This window comes from Mobula birostris, chromosome 3 (genome assembly GCF_030028105.1).
Source record: "Mobula birostris isolate sMobBir1 chromosome 3, sMobBir1.hap1, whole genome shotgun sequence".
NCBI lineage: Eukaryota > Metazoa > Chordata > Chondrichthyes > Myliobatiformes > Myliobatidae > Mobula > Mobula birostris.
Genome location: NC_092372.1, coordinates 223,598,314 through 223,605,626, shown reverse-complemented (window position 1 = coordinate 223,605,626; position 7,313 = coordinate 223,598,314).

Here is a 7,313-nt window from a genome sequence, read left to right as displayed (position 1 = left end):
AATGAGGCCAAACTCAGGCTGGGAAAGGTACACCATGTATCCCGTCTGGGTAGCCTCCAACCTGATAGCATGAACATCGATTTCTCCAACTTCCAGCAGTTTCTCCCTCTTGGTGGTGACAGCGTGCACAATAATAATGAATTCAACATTAAATACAGTGATGAGCACAAAGCAGCAGGCCGGTGCAAGGTTATGGGGCAGTGTGAGATGTTTTAAATAGAAATGTTAAAGTGGTAACTTTAAAGTAGAATTAAATACATAATTCTCCATAACTTCTACCATCTTCTACTGGATCCTACCACGAATCATATCTCCCGCCACCCTCCTCCCCTTTCCACAGCGATTGCTCTTTCCATGACTTCTTTGTCCATTTGCCCCACCCCACTAATCTCCCCGGCACTTATCCCTACAAGCAACAGAAATGTTACACCTGCCCATTCACCTCCTCCCTCTCCTCCATTCAGGGCCTCAAACAGGCCTTCCATGTAAGGCAACACTTCACCTGTGAGGCTTTCGGGATAGTCTATTGTATCCAGTGTTCTCAGTGCCACCTCCTCTACATCAGTGAGACCCAACGTAGATTGGGAGACAGCTTTGCTGAGCACCTTCGCTCTGTCTGCCACTAAAGGAGGGATTTTCCTTACCACCAGTTCTATTCTACTTCATATTCCCATTTCAACATGTCGGTCCATGGCCACCTCCTGCATTTTGTATGTGTCACTGAGGTTGAGTCAAGTTTTCAAAGACATGACAACATCACCAGGAAGGGGATGTGAAAGAGGTGAGTGGGGAAGAATCTGTTCTTGAGTCTTCTCCGCAAGGCTTTTGAGCTCCTGCATTTCCCCTGGAAGGTAGGAGAGAGAAGAGGGGAGAAGAAATACTCTGTGGATTGGTTCTGCCAAGTAGCCAGCTCCCACACACAGTCTTCTGTGCAGTGATTAAAAGCCACCCACAGTCTCCCAGAAGGACCCGGTCATATCTCCTCAGTCCTCCTGAGGAGATAGTATCAAAGGCTGGTATTACTGGATGTGGGAGGGACAGTGCATTTCCACCATTGGGGGGGTGGGGTTCTACTTTATGTTCCATTACAAGAGCAACCAGAGGCAAACGATGCATGCATTTGTGAAACTGAGAATTTTCCAATGAACCCGGTAAGTTTTAAGGATGTGTGGATAACAAGACCCTGGTGAGTCTCTTAGGGACTACAGTAGGAAGCAGATACCAAACCACCAGAATTCCCAAGTAATCGGACAGCGGATTATCGGAGTTTTATTGGACAGCGAAGGTGAAGGGCGCCACAGAAGCATAGTGGTCAGCGCCACACCATTACAGCTTAGAGTGTTCAGAGTTCAGAGTTCAGAGTTCAATTCCCACTGCTGCAGTGAGGAGTTTATACACTCCCCCAGTGGAATGCATGGGTTTCCTCCCACAGGCACACACGTCAGTAGGTTAATTGGTCATTGTAAATTGTCCTGTGACTTAGGCTAGGGTTAAATCGGTGGGTTGCTGGATGGTGCGGCTCGTTGGGCCTGAAGGGCCTGATCAACACTGTATCTCTAAATGAGTAACAAAAATAAATGTCCTTGGCTTTGTAGAATCACTTTAGAGTAATGGTGAGTGAAGTTATCCATGCTGGTTCAGGAGCCTGGCGGTTGAGGGGTAGTAACTGTTCCTGAACCTGGTGGCGTGGGGCCCAGGGCTCCTGTATTTCCTCCTGGTCGAAGCAAGAAGAGAGCATTGCCCAGATGGTGGGGGTCCTCGAAGATGGACGCTGCTGTCTTGTGAGAGCGTTCCATGTAAATGGTAGGGAAGGTATGCCCGTGATGGGCTGGGCTTATCCCCCATTTTCTCTGAGGCTTTCCATTCCCTGGACTTTATTCCCTGGAGCGTAGAAGAATGAGGGGAGATTTGATAGTATATAAAATTATGATGGGTATAGATAGAGTGAATGCAAGCAGGCTTTTTCCACTGAGGCAAGGGGAGAAAAAAACCAGAGGACATGGGTTAAGGGTGAGGGGGGAAAGTTTAAAGGGAACATTTGGGGGGCTTCTTCACACAGAGAGTGGTGGGAGTATGGAATGAGCTGCCAGATGAGGTGGTAAATGTGGGTTCTTTTTTAACATTTAAGAATAAATTGGACAGATACATGGATGGGAGATGTATGGAGGGATATGGTCCGTGTGCAGGTCAGTGGGACTAGGCAGAAAATGGTTCGGCACAGCCAAGAAGGGCCAAAAGGCCTGTTTCTGTGCTGTAGTTTCTAGGGTTCTATGGTCCTGGGAATTGGTGTTTCTATACCAGGCCAGGATGTAATCATTCAGGCTGTTCTTCTCTATAGAAGTTTGTCCAAATTTTAGGTGACATGTTGAATCTTTAAAAACTTCTAAGAAAGTAGAGATGAGAAAGTAGAGAGCAGAGTAGGGTCCCTTAGTGAATCAGAGTGGAAGCTATGTGCGGAGCCTAAAGAGATGGGGGAGATTTTGAACAATTTTGATTTTCACTAAGGAGAAGGATATTGAATTATGTAAGGTAAGGGAAACAGGTAGGGAAGTTATGGAAACAACAGGAATTCTGCAGATGCTGGAAATTCAAGCAACACACATCAAAGTTGCTGGTGAACGCAGCAGGCCAGGCAGCATCTCTAGGAAGAGGTGCAGTCGACGTTTCAGGCCAAGACCGTTCGTCAGGACTAACTGAAGGAAGGGTGAGTAAGGGATTTGAAAGTTGGAGGGGGAGGGGGAGATCCAAAATGATAGGAGAAGACAGGAGGACAGGAGGGGGAGGGATGGAGCCAAGAGCTGGACAGGTGATTGGCAAAAGGGGATACGAGAGGATCATGGGACAGGAGGTCCGGGAAGAAAGACAAGGGGGGGGCGACCCAGAGGATGGGCAAGAGGGAGAAAAACGAAAGTGAGAGAAAGAATGTGTGCATAAAAATAAGTAACAGATGGGGTACGAGGGGGAGGTGGGACCTAGCGGAAGTTAGAGAAGTCGATGTTCATGCCATCAGGTTGGAGGCTACCCAGACGGAATATAAGATGTTGTTCCTCCAACCTGAGTGTGGCTTCATCTCTACAGTAGAGGAGGCCGTGGATAGACATGTCAGAATGGGAATGGGATGTGGAATTAAAATGTGTGGCCACTGGGAGATCCTGCTTTCTCTGGTGGACAGAGCGTAGGTGTTCAGCAAAGCGGTCTCCCAGTCTGCGTCGGGTCTCGCCAATATATAAAAGGCCACATCGGGAGCACCGGACGCAGTATATCACCCCAGTCGACTCACAGGTGAAGTGTTGCCTCACCTGGAGGACTGTTTGGGGCCCTGAATGGTGGTAAGGGAGGAAGTGTAAGGGCATGTGTAGCACTTGTTCCGCTTACACGGATAAGTGCCAGGAGGGAGATCAGTGGGGAGGGATGGGGGGGACGAATGGACAAGGGAGTTGCGTAGGGAGTGATCCCTGCAGAATGCAGAGAGAGGAGGGGAGGGAAAGATGTGCTTAGTGGTGGGATCCCGTTGGAGGTGGCGGAAGTTACGGAGAATAATATGTTGGACCCGGAGGCTGGTGGGGTGGTAGGTGAGGACCAGGGGAACCCTATTCCTAGTGGGGTGGCGGGAGGATGGAGTGAGAGCAGATGTACGTGAAATGGGGGAGATGCGTTTAAGAGCAGAGTTGATAGTGGAGGAAGGGAAGCCCCTTTCTTTAAAAAAAGAAGATATCTCCCTCGTCCTAGAATGAAAAGCCTCATCCTGAGAGCAGATGCGGCGGAGACGGAGGAATTGCGAGAAGGGGATGGCGTTTTTGCAAGAGACAGGGTGAGAAGAGGAATAGTCCAGATAGCTGTGAGAGTCAGTAGGCTTATAGTAGACATCAGTGGATAAGTTGTCTCCAGAGACAGAGACAGAAAGATCTAGAAAGGGGGGGGGGGGAGGTGTCGAAAATGGACCAGGTAAACTTGAGGGCAGGGTGAAAGTTGGAGGCAAAGTTAATAAAGTCAACGAGTTCTGCATGCGTGCAGGAAGCAGCGCCAATGCAGTCGTCGATGTAGCGAAGGAAAAGTGGGGGACAGATACCAGAATAGGCACGGAACATAGATTGTTCCACAAACCCAACAAAAAGGCAGGCATAGCTAGGACCCATACGGGTGCCCATAGCTACACCTTTAGTTCGGAGGAAGTGGGAGGAGCCAAAGGAGAAATTATTAAGAGTAAGGACTAATTCCGCTAGACGGAGCAGAGTGGTGGTAGAGGGGAACTGATTAGGTCTGGAATCCAAAAAGAAGCGTAGAGCTTTGAGACCTTCCTGATGGGGGAGGGAAGTTATGGAAACTATGATGATTAAAGAAGAGGAAGTACTGGAGCTTTTAAGGAATATAAAAGTGGATAAGTCTCCGGGTCCTGACAGGATATTCCCTAAGACCTTGAGGGAAGTTAGTGTGGAAATAGCAGGGGCTCTGACAGAAATATTTCAAATGTCATTTGAAACGGGGATGGTGCTGGAGGATTGGCGTATTGCTCATGTGATTCCATTGTTTAAAAAGGGTTCTAAGAGTAAACCTAGCAATTATCGGCCTGTGAGTTTGACGTCAGTGGTGGGTAAATTGATGGAAAGTATCCTTAGAAATGATATATATAATTATCTGTATAGACAGGGTCTGGATTAGGAACAGTCAACATGGATTTGTGCGTGGAAGGTCATGTTTGACAAATCTTATTGAATTTTTTGAAGAGGTTACTAGGAAAGTTGATGAGGGTAAAGTGGTGGATGTTGTCTATACGGACTTCAGTAAGGCCTTTGACAAGGTTCCACACAGAAGATTAGTTAGGAAGGTTCAGTCGTTCCGTATTAATATTGAAGTAGTAAAATGGATTCAGCAGTGACTGGATGGGAAATGCCAGAGAGTAGTGATTGATAACTGTTTGTCGGATTGGAGGCTGGTGACTAGTGGTTTGCCTCAGGGATCCGTACTGGGTCCAATGTTCTTTGTCATATACATTAATGATCTGGATGATGGGGTGGTAAATTGATCAGTAAGTATACAGATGATACTAAGATAGGTGGAGTTGTGGATAATGAAGTAGGTTTTCAAAGCTTGCAGAGAGATTTAGGCCAGTTAGAAGAGTGGGCTGAAAGATGGCAGATGGAGTTTAATGCTGATAAATGTGAGGTGCTACATTTTGGTAAGACTAATCAAAATAGGACATATATGGTAAATGGTAGGGCATTGAAGGATGCAGTAGAACAGAGGGATCTAGGAATAATGGTGCATAGTTCCCTGAAGGTGGAATCTCATGTGGATAGGGTGGTGAAGAAAGCTTTTGGTATGCTGGCCTTTATAAATCAGAGCATGGAGTATAGGAGTTGGGATGTAATGTTGAAATTGTACAAGGCATTGGTGAGGCCAAATTTGGAGTATTGTGTACAGTTTTGGTCACTGAATTATAGGATGTCAACAAAATAGAGAGAGTACAGAGAATATTTACTAGAATGTTACCTGGGTTTCATCACCTAAGTTACAGAGAAAGGTTGAACAAGTTGGACCTTTATTCTTTGGAACGTAGAAGGTTGAGGGGGGAATTTAAAATTATGAGGGGGATAGATAGAGTTGACGTGGATAGGCTTTTTCCATTGAGAGTAGGGAAGATTCACACAAGAGGACATGAGTTGAGAGTTAAAGGGCAAAAGTTTAGGGGTAACATGAGGGGGAACCTTACTCAGAGAGTGGTGGCTGTGTGGAACGAGCTTCCAGCAGAAGTGGTTGAGGCAGGTTCGATGTTGTCGTTTAAAGTTAAATTGGATAGCTATATGGACAGGAAAGGAATGGAGGGTTATGGGCTGAGTGCAGGTTGGTGGGACTAGGTGAGGGTAAGAGTTTGGCACGGACTAGAAGGGCCGAGATGGCCTGTTTCCGTGCTGTAATTGGATATGGTTATATGGTTTATGTGCTGCTATGCCTTCTTTCTGATGGCACCTTGGTGCTGGTCCCTGGACTGGACAGATCCTGTGCTAGGGAGTTTAAAGTTACTGACCCTCTCCACCTCCGATCCCCTAATGAGGACCCCTGGTTCATGGAGCCCCGGTTTCTTCCCCCTGTAATCAGTAATCATCACGTTGGTCTTGCTGACATTGAGTGAGAGGTTGTTGTTGTGGCACCATTCAGCCAGGTTTCCAGTCTCTCTCCCACACGCTGCTTCAGCACCATCTTTGGCCAACAACAGCAGTGTCATCAGCAGACTCGAATATGGCACTGGAGCTCTGCTCAGACCACTGTAAGCGAGTAGAGCAGGGGCAAAGCAGCCAGCTCCCCTGGTGCACCTGTGCTGAGGGAGATCGTGGAGGAGACTTGGAGGGAAATATTGTGTGAGGTCATGTTAAGGTTTCGCGGGTCAGTTCAGTGGGGAAGAAGCTGTTATTGAACTTGAAAGTCTTCGACCTCCTGGCTGATAGCAGCATCGAGAAGAGACCGTGAACCTGGATGGTGGGGTCCCTGATGAAGGGTCTTCTACTCTTCATTCCCCTCCACAGGCGCTGCCTGACCTGCTGAGTTCCTCCGGTGTTTTGCGTGTGTTACCCTGATCGTGGGGCACCACCTTTTCAGAAGTCCCTGATGGAGGAAAGAGAAGTACGGCGACAGAACTGGCAGAGTCACACAGTGCAGTGGGCTTAGCCTGTGGGGAGGGGGAATAACCATTGAACAAAAAGGCAGCCCATAGATTAGTGGTGGGAAGGGCAAAGGGTGGAGACAAGGAGCCTTTGGCAGTCTGAACACATAACAGGCAGATAATATACAGTACGGTCAGTGGCCAGTTTATTAGGTAACAATAAAGTGGCCACTGAGTGTATGTTCATGGTCATCTGCTGCTGTAGCCCGTCCAATTCAAGGTTCGATATGTTGTGCGTTCAGAGATGCTCTTCTGCCCACCATTGTTGTAACACATGGTTATTTGAGTTACTGTCACCTTCCTGTCAGCCTGAACCAGTCTGGCCATTCTCCTCTGACCTCTCTCATTAATAGACAAGAGAAAATCTGCAGATGCTGGAAATCCAAGCAACACACACAAAATGCTGGAGGAACTCAGCAGGCCAGGTAACTTCTATGGAAAAGAGTAAACAGTCAATGTTTTGGGCCAAGACCCTTCATCAGGACCAATTAACAAGACACTTTAATGCAAATGTCTTTCATTAACAAAGCATTTTCACCCACAGAACTCACTAGATTTTTTTTTGTTTTTCACACCATTTTCTGTAAACTCTAGAGACTTTTGTGTGTGAAAATCCCAGGAGATCTGAGATACTCAAACCACCCCATCTGGCACC